Source organism: Heptranchias perlo, chromosome 23, assembly GCF_035084215.1.
Source record: "Heptranchias perlo isolate sHepPer1 chromosome 23, sHepPer1.hap1, whole genome shotgun sequence".
NCBI lineage: Eukaryota > Metazoa > Chordata > Chondrichthyes > Hexanchiformes > Hexanchidae > Heptranchias > Heptranchias perlo.
The window spans coordinates 49,849,712-49,863,500 of record NC_090347.1 but is presented as its reverse complement, the minus strand read 5'-3'; positions in this window follow the sequence as shown (position 1 = coordinate 49,863,500).

The following is a 13,789-nucleotide window of genomic DNA, read 5'->3' as shown; positions in this document are numbered from 1 at the left end:
TTGGTGTAATACCGCACTCCTCTTACTGTGATTGGTGTAATACCGCACTCCTCTTACTGTGATTGTTGTATACCGCACTCCTCTTACTGTGATTGGTGTAATACCGCACTCCTCTTACTGTGATTGGTGTAATACCGCGCTCCTCTTACTGTGATTGGTGTAATACCGCACTCCTCTTACTGTGATTGGTATAATACCGCACTCCTCTTACTGTGATTGGTATAATACCGCACTCCTCTCACTGTGTTTGGTGTAATACCGCATTCCTCTTACTGTGATGGTATAATACCGCACTCCTCTTACTGTGATTGGTATAATACCGCACTCCTCTTACTGTGATTGGTATAATACCGCACTCCTCTTACTGTGATTGGTGTAATACCGCACTCCTCTTACTGTGATTGGTGTAATACCGCACTCCTCTTACTGTGATTGGTATAATACCGCACTCCTCTTACTGTGATTGGTGTAATACCGCACTCCTCTTACTGTGATTGGTGTAATACCGCACTCCTCTTACTGTGATTGGTGTAATACCGCACTCCTCTTACTGTGATTGGTGTAATACCGCACTCCTCTTACTGTGATTGGTGTAATACCGCACTCCTCTTACTGTGATTGGTGTAATACCGCACTCCTCTTACTGTGATTGGTGTAATACCGCACTCCTCTTACTGTGATTGGTGTAATACCGCACTCCTCTTACTGTGATTGGTGTAATACCGCACTCCTCTTACTGTGATTGGTGTAATACCGCACTCCTCTTACTGTGATTGGTGTAATACCGCACTCCTCTTACTGTGATTGGTGTAATACCGCACTCCTCTTACTGTGATTGGTGTAATACCGCACTCCTCTTACTGTGATTGGTATAATACCGCACTCCTCTTACTGTGATTGGTGTAATACCGCACTCCTCTTACTGTGATTGGTGTAATACCGCACTCCTCTTACTGTGATTGGTGTAATACCGCACTCCTCTTACTGTGATTGGTGTAATACCGCACTCCTCTTACTGTGATTGGTGTAATACCGCACTCCTCTTACTGTGATTGGAGTAATACCGCACTCCTCTTACTGTGATTGGAGTAATACCGCACTCCTCTTACTGTGATTGGAGTAATACCGCACTCCTCTTACTGTGATTGGAGTAATACCGCACTCCTCTTACTGTGATTGGAGTAATACCGCACTCCTCTTACTGTGATTGGTGTAATACCGCACTCCTCTTACTGTGATTGGTGTAATACCGCACTCCTCTTACTGTGATTGGTGTAATACCGCACTCCTCTTACTGTGATTGGTGTAATACCGCACTCCTCTTACTGTGATTGGTATAATTCCGCACTCCTCTTACTGTGATTGGTGTAATACCGCACTCCTCTTACTGTGATTGGTGTAATACCGCACTCCTCTTACTGTGATTGGTATAATACCGCACTCCTCTTACTGTGATTGGTGTAATACCGCACTCCTCTTACTGTGATTGGTGTAATACCGCGCTCCTCTTACTGTGATTGGTATAATACCGCACTCCTCTTACTGTGATTGGTGTAATACCGCACTCCTCTTACTGTGATTGGTGTAATACCGCACTCCTCTTACTGTGATTGTTGTAATACCGCACTCCTCTTACTGTGATTGGTGTAATACCGCACTCCTCTTACTGTGATTGGTGTAATACCGCGCTCCTCTTACTGTGATTGGTGTAATACCGCACTCCTCTTACTGTGATTGGTATAATACCGCACTCCTCTTACTGTGATTGGTATAATACCGCACTCCTCTTACTGTGTTTGGTGTAATACCGCATTCCTCTTACTGTGATTGGTATAATACCGCACTCCTCTTACTGTGATTGGTATAATACCGCACTCCTCTTACTGTGATTGGTGTAATACCGCACTCCTCTTACTGTGATTGGTGTAATACCGCACTCCTCTTACTGTGATTGGTGTAATACCGCACTCCTCTTACTGTGATTGGTGTAATACCGCACTCCTCTTACTGTGATTGGTGTAATACCGCACTCCTCTTACTGTGATTGGTGTAATACCGCACTCCTCTTACTGTGATTGGTGTAATACCGCACTCCTCTTACTGTGATTGGTGTAATACCGCACTCCTCTTACTGTGATTGGTGTAATACCGCACTCCTCTTACTGTGATTGGTGTAATACCGCACTCCTCTTACTGTGATTGGTGTAATACCGCACTCCTCTTACTGTGATTGGTGTAATACCGCACTCCTCTTACTGTGATTGGTGTAATACCGCACTCCTCTTACTGTGATTGGTGTAATACCGCACTCCTCTTACTGTGATTGGTGTAATACCGCACTCCTCTTACTGTGATTGGTGTAATACCGCACTCCTCTTACTGTGATTGGTGTAATACCGCACTCCTCTTACTGTGATTGGTATAATACCGCACTCCTCTTACTGTGATTGGTGTAATACCGCACTCCTCTTACTGTGATTGGTATAATACCGCACTCCTCTTACTGTGATTGGTATAATACCGCACTCCTCTTACTGTGATTGGTGTAATACCGCGCTCCTCTTACTGTGATTGGTGTAATACCGCGCTCCTCTTACTGTGATTGGTATAATACCGCACTCCTCTTACTGTGATTGGTATAATACCGCACTCCTCTTACTGTGATTGGTGTAATACCGCACTCCTCTTACTGTGATTGGTATAATACCGCACTCCTCTTACTGTGATTGGTGTAATACCGCGCTCCTCTTACTGTGATTGGTGTAATACCGCGCTCCTCTTACTGTGATTGGTGTAATACCGCACTCCTCTTACTGTGATTGGAATAATACCGCACTCCTCTTACTGTGATTGGTGTAATACCGCGCTCCTCTTACTGTGATTGGTATAATACCGCACTCCTCTTACTGTGATTGGTGTAATACCGCACTCCTCTTGACTGTGATTGGTATAATACCGCACTCCTCTTACTGTGTTTGGTGTAATACCGCACTCCTCTTACTGTGATTGGTGTAATACCGCACTCCTCTTACTGTGATTGGTGTAATACCGCACTCCTCTTACTGTGTTTGGTGTAATACCGCACTCCTCTTACTGTGATTGGTGTAATACCGCACTCCTCTTACTGTGATTGGTGTAATACCGCACTCCTCTTACTGTGTTTGGTGTAATACCGCACTCCTCTTACTGTGATTGGTGTAATACCGCACTCCTCTTACTGTGATTGATATAATACCGCACTCCTCTTACTGTGATTGGTATAATACCGCACTCCTCTTACTGTGATTGGTGTAATACCGCGCTCCTCTTACTGTGATTGGTATAATACCGCGCTCCTCTTACTGTGATTGGTATAATACCGCACTCCTCTTACTGTGTTTGGAATAATACCGCACTCCTCTTACTGTGATTGGTATAATACCGCACTCCTCTTACTGTGATTGTTATAATACCGCACTCCTCTTACTGTGATTGGTGTAATACCGCACTCCTCTTACTGTGATTGGTGTAATACCGCGCTCCTCTTACTGTGATTGGTATAATACCGCGCTCCTCTTACTGTGATTGGTGTAATACCGCGCTCCTCTTACTGTGATTGGTATAATACCGCGCTCCTCTTACTGTGATTGGTATAATACCGCGCTCCTCTTACTGTGATTGGTATAATACCGCGCTCCTCTTACTGTGATTGGTATAATACCGCACTCCTCTTACTGTGATTGGTATAATACCGCACTCCTCTTACTGTGATTGGGAAATACCGCACTCCTCTTACTGTGATTGGTATAATACCGCACTCCTCTTACTGTGATTGGTATAATACCGCACTCCTCTTACTGTGATTGGTGTAATACCGCACTCCTCTTACTGTGATTGGTATAATACCGCACTCCTCTTACTGTGATTGGTATAATACCGCACTCCTCTTACTGTGATTGGTGTAATACCGCACTCCTCTTACTGTGATTGGTGTAATACCGCACTCCTCTTACTGTGATTGGTGTAATACCGCACTCCTCTTACTGTGATTGGAGTAATACCGCACTCCTCTTACTGTGATTGCAGTAATACCGCACTCCTCTTACTGTGATTGGAGTAATACCGCACTCCTCTTACTGTGATTGGAGTAATACCGCACTCCTCTTACTGTGATTGGAGTAATACCGCACTCCTCTTACTGTGATTGGTGTAATACCGCACTCCTCTTACTGTGATTGGTATAATACCGCACTCCTCTTACTGTGATTGGTGTAATACCGCACTCCTCTTACTGTGATTGGTATAATACCGCACTCCTCTTACTGTGATTGGTGTAATACCGCACTCCTCTTACTGTGATTGTGTAATACTGCACTCCTCTTACTGTGATTGGTATAATACCGCACTCCTCTTACTGTGATTGGTGTAATACCGCACTCCTCTTACTGTGATTGGTATAATACCGCACTCCTCTTACTGTGATTGGTGTAATACCGCACTCCTCTTACTGTGATTGGTGTAATACCGCGCTCCTCTTACTGTGATTGGTATAATACCGCACTCCTCTTACTGTGATTGGTGTAATACCGCACTCCTCTTACTGTGATTGGTGTAATACCGCACTCCTCTTACTGTGATTGTTGTAATACCGCACTCCTCTTACTGTGATTGGTGTAATACCGCACTCCTCTTACTGTGATTGGTGTAATACCGCGCTCCTCTTACTGTGATTGGTGTAATACCGCACTCCTCTTACTGTGATTGGTGTAATACCGCACTCCTCTTACTGTGATTGGTATAATACCGCACTCCTCTTACTGTGTTTGGTGTAATACCGCATTCCTCTTACTGTGATTGGTATAATACCGCACTCCTCTTACTGTGATTGGTATAATACCGCACTCCTCTTACTGTGTTTGGTGTAATACCGCATTCCTCTTACTGTGATTGGTGTAATACCGCACTCCTCTTACTGTGATTGGTATAATACCGCACTCCTCTTACTGTGATTGGTATAATACCGCACTCCTCTTACTGTGATTGGTATAATACCGCACTCCTCTTACTGTGATTGGTGTAATACCGCACTCCTCTTACTGTGATTGGTGTAATACCGCACTCCTCTTACTGTGATTGGTGTAATACCGCACTCCTCTTACTGTGATTGGTATAATACCGCACTCCTCTTACTGTGATTGGTGTAATACCGCACTCCTCTTACTGTGATTGGTGTAATACCGCACTCCTCTTACTGTGATTGGTGTAATACCGCACTCCTCTTACTGTGATTGGTGTAATACCGCACTCCTCTTACTGTGATTGGTGTAATACCGCACTCCTCTTACTGTGATTGGTATAATACCGCACTCCTCTTACTGTGATTGGTGTAATACCGCACTCCTCTTACTGTGATTGGTGTAATACCGCACTCCTCTTACTGTGATTGGTGTAATACCGCACTCCTCTTACTGTGATTGGTGTAATACCGCACTCCTCTTACTGTGATTGGTGTAATACCGCACTCCTCTTACTGTGATTGGTGTAATACCGCACTCCTCTTACTGTGATTGGTGTAATACCGCACTCCTCTTACTGTGATTGGTATAATACCGCACTCCTCTTACTGTGATTGGTGTAATACCGCACTCCTCTTACTGTGATTGGTATAATACCGCACTCCTCTTACTGTGATTGGTGTAATACCGCGCTCCTCTTACTGTGATTGGTGTAATACCGCACTCCTCTTACTGTGATTGGTGTAATACCGCACTCCTCTTACTGTGATTGGTATAATACCGCACTCCTCTTACTGTGATTGGTGTAATACCGCGCTCCTCTTACTGTGATTGGTGTAATACCGCAGTCCTCTTACTGTGATTGGTGTAATACCGCACTCCTCTTACTGTGATTGGTGTAATACCGCACTCCTCTTACTGTGATTGGTGTAATACCGCACTCCTCTTACTGTGTTTGGTGTAATACCGCACTCCTCTTCCTGTGATTGGTGTAATACCGCACTCCTCTTACTGTGATTGGTGTAATACCGCACTCCTCTTACTGTGATTGGTGTAATACCGCACTCCTCTTACTGTGATTGGTGTAATACCGCACTCCTCTTACTGTGATTGGTGTAATACCGCACTCCTCTTACTGTGATTGGTGTAATACCGCACTCCTCTTACTGTGATTGGTGTAATACCGCACTCCTCTTACTGTGATTGGTGTAATACCGCACTCCTCTTACTGTGATTGGAGTAATACCGCACTCCTCTTACTGTGATTGGAGTAATACCGCACTCCTCTTACTGTGATTGGAGTAATACCGCACTCCTCTTACTGTGATTGGAGTAATACCGCACTCCTCTTACTGTGATTGGAGTAATACCGCACTCCTCTTACTGTGATTGGTGTAATACCGCACTCCTCTTACTGTGATTGGTAGTAATACCGCACTCCTCTTACTGTGATTGGTGTAATACCGCACTCCTCTTACTGTGATTGGTGTAATACCGCACTCCTCTTACTGTGATTGGTATAATACCGCACTCCTCTTACTGTGATTGGTGTAATACCGCACTCCTCTTACTGTGATTGGTGTAATACCGCACTCCTCTTACTGTGATTGGTATAATACCGCACTCCTCTTACTGTGATTGGTGTAATACCGCACTCCTCTTACTGTGATTGGTGTAATACCGCGCTCCTCTTACTGTGATTGGTATAATACCGCACTCCTCTTACTGTGATTGGTGTAATACCGCACTCCTCTTACTGTGATTGGTGTAATACCGCACTCCTCTTACTGTGATTGTTGTAATACCGCACTCCTCTTACTGTGATTGGTGTAATACCGCACTCCTCTTACTGTGATTGGTGTAATACCGCGCTCCTCTTACTGTGATTGGTGTAATACCGCACTCCTCTTACTGTGATTGGTATAATACCGCACTCCTCTTACTGTGATTGGTATAATACCGCACTCCTCTCACTGTGATTGGTGTAATACCGCATTCCTCTTACTGTGATTGGTATAATACCGCACTCCTCTTACTGTGATTGGTGTAATACCGCACTCCTCTTACTGTGATTGGTATAATACCGCACTCCTCTTACTGTGATTGGTGTAATACCGCACTCCTCTTACTGTGATTGGTGTAATACCGCACTCCTCTTACTGTGATTGGTATAATACCGCACTCCTCTTACTGTGATTGGTGTAATACCGCACTCCTCTTACTGTGATTGGTGTAATACCGCACTCCTCTTACTGTGATTGGTGTAATACCGCACTCCTCTTACTGTGATTGGTGTAATACCGCACTCCTCTTACTGTGATTGGTGTAATACCGCACTCCTCTTACTGTGATTGGTGTAATACCGCACTCCTCTTACTGTGATTGGTGCAATACCGCACTCCTCTTACTGTGATTGGTGTAATACCGCACTCCTCTTACTGTGATTGGTGTAATACCGCACTCCTCTTACTGTGATTGGTGTAATACCGCACTCCTCTTACTGTGATTGGTGTAATACCGCACTCCTCTTACTGTGATTGGTGTAATACCGCACTCCTCTTACTGTGATTGGTGTAATACCGCACTCCTCTTACTGTGATTGGTATAATACCGCACTCCTCTTACTGTGATTGGTGTAATACCGCACTCCTCTTACTGTGATTGGTGTAATACCGCACTCCTCTTACTGTGATTGGTGTAATACCGCACTCCTCTTACTGTGATTGGTGTAATACCGCACTCCTCTTACTGTGATTGGTGTAATACCGCACTCCTCTTACTGTGATTGGAGTAATACCGCACTCCTCTTACTGTGATTGGTGTAATACCGCACTCCTCTTACTGTGATTGGTGTAATACCGCACTCCTCTTACTGTGATTGGAGTAATACCGCACTCCTCTTACTGTGATTGGTGTAATACCGCACTCCTCTTACTGTGATTGGTGTAATACCGCACTCCTCTTACTGTGATTGGTGTAATACCGCACTCCTCTTACTGTGATTGGTGTAATACCGCACTCCTCTTACTGTGATTGGTGTAATACCGCACTCCTCTTACTGTGATTGGTATAATACCGCACTCCTCTTACTGTGATTGGTGTAATACCGCACTCCTCTTACTGTGATTGGTGTAATACCGCACTCCTCTTACTGTGATTGGTGTAATACCGCACTCCTCTTACTGTGATTGGTGTAATACCGCACTCCTCTTACTGTGATTGGTGTAATACCGCGCTCCTCTTACTGTGATTGGTATAATACCGCACTCCTCTTACTGTGATTGGTGTAATACCGCACTCCTCTTACTGTGATTGGTGTAATACCGCACTCCTCTTACTGTGATTGGTTGTAATACCGCACTCCTCTTACTGTGATTGGTGTAATACCGCACTCCTCTTACTGTGATTGGTGTAATACCGCAGCTCCTCTTACTGTGATTGGTGTAATACCGCACTCCTCTTACTGTGATTGGTATAATACCGCACTCCTCTTACTGTGATTGGTATAATACCGCACTCCTCTTACTGTGATTGGTGTAATACCGCACTCCTCTTACTGTGATTGGTATAATACCGCACTCCTCTTACTGTGATTGGTGTAATACCGCACTCCTCTTACTGTGATTGGTGTAATACCGCACTCCTCTTACTGTGATTGGTGTAATACCGCACTCCTCTTACTGTGATTGGTATAATACCGCACTCCTCTTACTGTGATTGGTGTAATACCGCACTTCCTCTTACTGTGATTGGTGTAATACCGCACTCCTCTTACTGTGATTGGTGTAATACCGCACTCCTCTTACTGTGATTGGTGTAATACCGCACTCCTCTTACTGTGATTGGTGTAATACCGCACTCCTCTTACTGTGATTGGTGTAATACCGCACTCCTCTTACTGTGATTGTGTAATACCGCACTCCTCTTACTGTGATTGGTGTAATACCGCACTCCTCTTACTGTGATTGGTGTAATACCGCACTCCTCTTACTGTGATTGGTGTAATACCGCACTCCTCTTACTGTGATTGGTGTAATACCGCACTCCTCTTACTGTGATTGGTGTAATACCGCACTCCTCTTACTGTGATTGGTGTAATACCGCACTCCTCTTACTGTGATTGGTGTAATACCGCACTCCTCTTACTGTGATTGGTGTAATACCGCACTCCTCTTACTGTGATTGGTTGTAATACCGCACTCCTCTTACTGTGATTGGTGTAATACCGCACTCCTCTTACTGTGATTGGTGTAATACCGCACTCCTCTTACTGTGATTGGTGTAATACCGCACTCCTCTTACTGTGATTGGTGTAATACCGCACTCCTCTTACTGTGATTGGTATAATACCGCACTCCTCTTACTGTGATTGGTGTAATACCGCACTCCTCTTACTGTGATTGGTATAATACCGCACTCCTCTTACTGTGATTGGTGTAATACCGCACTCCTCTTACTGTGATTGGTGTAATACCGCGCTCCTCTTACTGTGATTGGTGTAATACCGCGCTCCTCTTACTGTGATTGGTATAATACCGCACTCCTCTTACTGTGATTGGTGTAATACCGCACTCCTCTTACTGTGATTGGTATAATACCGCACTCCTCTTACTGTGATTGGTGTAATACCGCACTCCTCTTACTGTGATTGGTGTAATACCGCACTCCTCTTACTGTGATTGGTGTAATACCGCACTCCTCTTACTGTGATTGGTATAATACCGCACTCCTCTTACTGTGATTGGTGTAATACCGCACTCCTCTTACTGTGATTGGTGTAATACCGCACTCCTCTTACTGTGATTGGTGTAATACCGCACTCCTCTTACTGTGATTGGTTTAATACCGCACTCCTCTTACTGTGTTTGGTGTAATACCGCACTCCTCTTACTGTGATTGGTGTAATACCGCACTCCTCTTACTGTGATTGGTGTAATACCGCACTCCTCTTACTGTGATTGGTGTAATACCGCACTCCTCTTACTGTGATTGGTGTAATACCGCACTCCTCTTACTGTGATTGGTGTAATACCGCACTCCTCTTACTGTGATTGGTGTAATACCGCACTCCTCTTACTGTGATTGGTGTAATACCGCACTCCTCTTACTGTGATTGGTATAATACCGCACTCCTCTTACTGTGATTGGTATAATACCGCACTCCTCTTACTGTGATTGGTGTAATACCGCACTCCTCTTACTGTGATTGGTGTAATACCGCACTCCTCTTACTGTGATTGGTATAATACCGCACTCCTCTTACTGTGATTGGTGTAATACCGCACTCCTCTTACTGTGATTGGTATAATACCGCACTCCTCTTACTGTGATTGGTATAATACCGCACTCCTCTTACTGTGATTGGTGTAATACCGCACTCCTCTTACTGTGATTGGTGTAATACCGCGCTCCTCTTACTGTGATTGGTATAATACCGCACTCCTCTTACTGTGATTGGTATAATACCGCACTCCTCTTACTGTGATTGGTATAATACCGCACTCCTCTTACTGTGATTGGTATAATACCGCACTCCTCTTACTGTGATTGGTATAATACCGCACTCCTCTTACTGTGATTGGTATAATACCGCACTCCTCTTACTGTGATTGGTATAATACCGCACTCCTCTTACTGTGATTGGTATAATACCGCACTCCTCTTACTGTGATTGGTGTAATACCGCACTCCTCTTACTGTGATTGGTGTAATACCGCACTCCTCTTACTGTGATTGGTGTAATACCGCACTCCTCTTACTGTGATTGGTGTAATACCGCACTCCTCTTACTGTGATTGGTATAATACCGCACTCCTCTTACTGTGATTGGTGTAATACCGCACTCCTCTTACTGTGATTGGAGTAATACCGCACTCCTCTTACTGTGATTGGTGTAATACCGCACTCCTCTTACTGTGATTGGTGTAATACCGCACTCCTCTTACTGTGATTGGTGTAATACCGCACTCCTCTTACTGTGATTGGTGTAATACCGCACTCCTCTTACTGTGATTGGAGTAATACCGCACTCCTCTTACTGTGATTGGAGTAATACCGCACTCCTCTTACTGTGATTGGTGTAATACCGCACTCCTCTTACTGTGATTGGTAGTAATACCGCACTCCTCTTACTGTGATTGTGTAATACCGCACTCCTCTTACTGTGATTGGTGTAATACCGCACTCCTCTTACTGTGATTGGTATAATACCGCACTCCTCTTACTGTGATTGGTGTAATACCGCACTCCTCTTACTGTGATTGGTGTAATACCGCACTCCTCTTACTGTGATTGGTATAATACCGCACTCCTCTTACTGTGATTGGTGTAATACCGCACTCCTCTTACTGTGATTGGTGTAATACCGCGCTCCTCTTACTGTGATTGGTATAATACCGCACTCCTCTTACTGTGATTGGTGTAATACCGCACTCCTCTTACTGTGATTGGTGTAATACCGCACTCCTCTTACTGTGATTGTTGTAATACCGCACTCCTCTTACTGTGATTGGTTTAATACCGCACTCCTCTTACTGTGATTGGTGTAATACCGCACTCCTCTTACTGTGATTGGTGTAATACCGCACTCCTCTTACTGTGATTGGTGTAATACCGCACTCCTCTTACTGTGATTGGTATAATACCGCACTCCTCTTACTGTGATTGGTGTAATACCGCACTCCTCTTACTGTGATTGGTATAATACCGCACTCCTCTTACTGTGATTGGTATAATACCGCACTCCTCTTACTGTGATTGGTGTAATACCGCACTCCTCTTACTGTGATTGGTGTAATACCGCACTCCTCTTACTGTGATTGGTGTAATACCGCACTCCTCTTACTGTGATTGGTGTAATACCGCACTCCTCTTACTGTGATTGGTGTAATACCGCACTCCTCTTACTGTGATTGGTGTAATACCGCACTCCTCTTACTGTGATTGGTGTAATACCGCACTCCTCTTACTGTGATTGGTGTAATACCGCACTCCTCTTACTGTGATTGGTGTAATACCGCACTCCTCTTACTGTGATTGGTGTAATACCGCACTCCTCTTACTGTGATTGGTGTAATACCGCACTCCTCTTACTGTGATTGGTGTAATACCGCACTCCTCTTACTGTGATTGGTGTAATACCGCACTCCTCTTACTGTGATTGGTGTAATACCGCACTCCTCTTACTGTGATTGGTGTAATACCGCACTCCTCTTACTGTGATTGGTGTAATACCGCACTCCTCTTACTGTGATTGGTGTAATACCGCACTCCTCTTACTGTGATTGGTGTAATACCGCACTCCTCTTACTGTGATTGGTGTAATACCGCACTCCTCTTACTGTGATTGGTGTAATACCGCACTCCTCTTACTGTGATTGGTGTAATACCGCACTCCTCTTACTGTGATTGGTATAATACCGCACTCCTCTTACTGTGATTGGTGTAATACCGCACTCCTCTTACTGTGATTGGTAGTAATACCGCACTCCTCTTACTGTGATTGGTGTAATACCGCACTCCTCTTACTGTGATTGGTATAATACCGCACTCCTCTTACTGTGATTGGTGTAATACCGCACTCCTCTTACTGTGATTGGTGTAATACCGCACTCCTCTTACTGTGATTGGTGTAATACCGCGACTCCTCTTACTGTGATTGGTGTAATACCGCACTCCTCTTACTGTGATTGGTATAATACCGCACTCCTCTTACTGTGATTGGTGTAATACCGCACTCCTCTTACTGTGATTGGTGTAATACCGCACTCCTCTTACTGTGATTGGTGTAATACCGCACTCCTCTTACTGTGATTGGTGTAATACCGCACTCCTCTTACTGTGATTGGTGTAATACCGCACTCCTCTTACTGTGATTGGTGTAATACCGCACTCCTCTTACTGTGATTGGTGTAATACCGCACTCCTCTTACTGTGATTGGTGTAATACCGCACTCCTCTTACTGTGATTGGTGTAATACCGCACTCCTCTTACTGTGATTGGTGTAATACCGCACTCCTCTTACTGTGATTGGTATAATACCGCACTCCTCTTACTGTGATTGGATATAATACCGCACTCCTCTTACTGTGATTGGTGTAATACCGCACTCCTCTTACTGTGATTGGTATAATACCGCGCTCCTCTTACTGTGATTGTATAATACCGCACTCCTCTTACTGTGATTGGTATAATACCGCACTCCTCTTACTGTGATTGGTATAATACCGCACTCCTCTTACTGTGATTGTTATAATACCGCACTCCTCTTACTGTGATTGGTGTAATACCGCACTCCTCTTACTGTGATTGGTGTAATACCGCGCTCCTCTTACTGTGATTGGTATAATACCGCGCTCCTCTTACTGTGATTGGTGTAATACCGCACTCCTCTTACTGTGATTGGTATAATACCGCACTCCTCTTACTGTGATTGGTATAATACCGCACTCCTCTTACTGTGATTGGTATAATACCGCACTCCTCTTACTGTGATTGGTGTAATACCGCACTCCTCTTACTGTGATTGGTATAATACCGCACTCCTCTTACTGTGATTGGTATAATACCGCACGCACTCTGATATGTGATTGGTGATAATACCGCACTCCTCTTACTGTGATTGGAGTATACCGCACTCCTCTTACTGTGATTGGTGTAAATCCGCACTCCCTACTTACTGTGATTGGTATAATAACGCACTCCTCTTACTGTGATTGGTATAATACCGCAGGCTCCTCTTACTGTGATTGGTTTAATACCGCACTCCTCTTACTGTGATTGGTATAATACCGCA